The sequence below is a fragment of the Elephantulus edwardii genome, unplaced genomic scaffold (assembly GCF_000299155.1).
Source record: "Elephantulus edwardii isolate Elephantulus edwardi_28Jun2011 unplaced genomic scaffold, EleEdw1.0 scaffold00028, whole genome shotgun sequence".
In the NCBI taxonomy this organism is placed as follows: domain Eukaryota; kingdom Metazoa; phylum Chordata; class Mammalia; order Macroscelidea; family Macroscelididae; genus Elephantulus; species Elephantulus edwardii.
This window is the reverse complement of record NW_006399778.1, coordinates 9,546,034-9,548,310: the sequence shown is the minus strand read 5'-3', so window position 1 is coordinate 9,548,310 and position 2,277 is coordinate 9,546,034. Positions and strand designations below refer to the sequence as shown.

Sequence of the window (2,277 nt, the reverse complement as noted above, 5' to 3'; positions counted from 1 at the left end):
GGAATATAAATGTATCATGTTAAATGCAATAAGCAAGGGAAGAAAGAAGAAGGGGAATTAGAGTGACTCAGAATTAAAATCATCAAGATCACTTGACTGTTTGTCTTGTGTTCTTTCATCGTCCCTTCGCCGAACTTCTACCCACCTTCGTGTTCCCTCTTCGAGACCCTAGACCTCAGGCTTATAAGCCCCTCCCGACTGGAGCAGCCCGCGGCAAACACCCGCTTTAAAAACATGAAGTAATGAAACCAATGCTCTGTGTTCCTCGGGGCCACGTGGGAGGCAGGTGTGACCTGCTCAGAGCTGCCGGCCCCTCCTCTCTGCCTCCACTACAAGATTGCTCCTCTGGATGGAGCACTGCAGAGTCTAGGCCACGCAGAGTTTGGCATTACAAGCCCTTGACACTGAGGGAGGGCAGGGCTCCGTGAGCCCCCGAGCTCTCGCTAAAGGAGTCATTAGCTGTGGGGTTGGTGGCACTTCTGCTGGGAGAGGTAGTGCTGACAGCTTTGACAATTAGCCTGCACCACCTTTGAAAGAAATAATCTTACAATGGCAAGAAGCTGTCTTCCTACATAAATCACAATCTCTGAAGAGAAGCTTGCCTAGGACGGAAAAGGTGGGAAATAAAACATGCTGTGGTTCTGCAAGTTTTGCCTTTTTTGGTGCTAGCACAGTGTCACTGTCACAGACGTCCCCGAGGAGAAACACAGAGCCTGCTTGGTGGTGGTGTCTGCACACATGGGGTGCGCCCTGGCTGTGTGCACACATGTCCTGTAGCACTTAGAGACCCAGAGACTTCTGAACGATCTGCTTGGCGATCTTATAAAACTGTTCTCGGTCATCTCGCCACATTTTGGAAGCATCCACATTGGCACCACTCTCGTCATTGGGTTCTGCCAGTATGCTCACCACCGACAGCAGGATCTTCTCCACACTTTGCACGGGACTCCACCTCTCAGCGCTGCTCTCATAGCCCATGGGGTCATCTCCAGGGGCGTGAAGGATAAAGATGCAGACCCTCCCATCAGGATAGATGTTGGGATGAAACATCTCACAAGTAAATCTCATCTTTGGGGGACTTAAGGGGTAATCGAGTGGAAAACTCAGGATAGCTGGAAAAACACCAAACTCAAAACAGGTATCCTCTGGGCCCATAATCAAGGCCTCCCATTCAAAAAAATTCTCTTCATTCATGGGGCCTGCCACAATTCCTTCTGGAGGATTCAGTGTTAATTGTTTGTACTCAGCCATCAGCCTCTTGAGCACCGTCCCCGCCATCGTCCTGGTAACAGCATAATATACTCTTTAGTAAACATGGTATCAACAAGTGAATTATCATTTTTAAAATTGTCAATTTATTTTGTAAATCTTTAAAAGAGTGAGCAATTTAATTCTTTCTCCATCCCCCCCAATAATGTTAATACTGATCACATTTTAGAAACTTCCACTTGGGCAAGAGATTTAAAAAACAAAACCCAACCACCAACCATGCATATTCTCACCTTACTCACACACTGCTGTCATTGATACGTTTTCTTCCAATTCTTATTCTTTGTATTTAGAAAACTTAAAAGAAGCAACAGTAAAAAATAAAATAAAATAAAATGATATATTGCATTGGGAAAATCTGCTGCCAATGACCTCTAAAAGTGCTTAAAAACAAAGATGTCACTAAGACTAAAACTAAGGTGTGCCTGACCCCCTCATGGTATTTTCAATTGCTTTTCCTATGCATGTTGTGGTGGTGCTGTCTACAGGAAGTTGGACTGTTAACTGAAATCTTCTTGAAAGTCCGATTTCAATTGAATATTAAACATACCAAGGCTTGCCAAAAGAATAAACAACTCTGTCTTGAATGAAGTACAACCAGAGTGCAAGAATGATAACACTTTGTCTCACTTTGGGCATATTTTCAGGAGGAATTAGTCCTTAGAGAGACATGATGGGAAGGGCAAAGGGTCAGTGAAAGAGAGGAACGCCCTCAGACAGACTGACTAGCTCTCATTTTGGTGACTACATAAGGATGGTGCAAGACAAGGCAAGGTTCAGATCTGTTGTTCACAGGGTTGCCATGAATCATAACAGTTGACTTGAAAGCATCTAACAACAGCCACTGCCACCAATTGCTTTGTGGAAGCAAAGATGGGTAGTCTCCTCACATATGATTTACAGCCTCTGAAAACCTACTATGAGTCAGCTATGACGAGCCAGTTCCCACTCGACCGCATATAACAACAACAACAACTTCTCTCATGAATCTAAACCACGTCTGACAGA

The 2,277-nt window shown here is 44.7% G+C and overlaps 1 pseudogene; it reads right to left on the bottom strand.

The window, feature by feature from the left end:
- Window positions 1-780: 780 nt before the first annotated feature.
- LOC102844832 lies at window positions 781-1,278 on the bottom strand (annotated as a pseudogene).
- Between the last annotated feature and the right edge of the window lie 999 nt (window positions 1,279-2,277).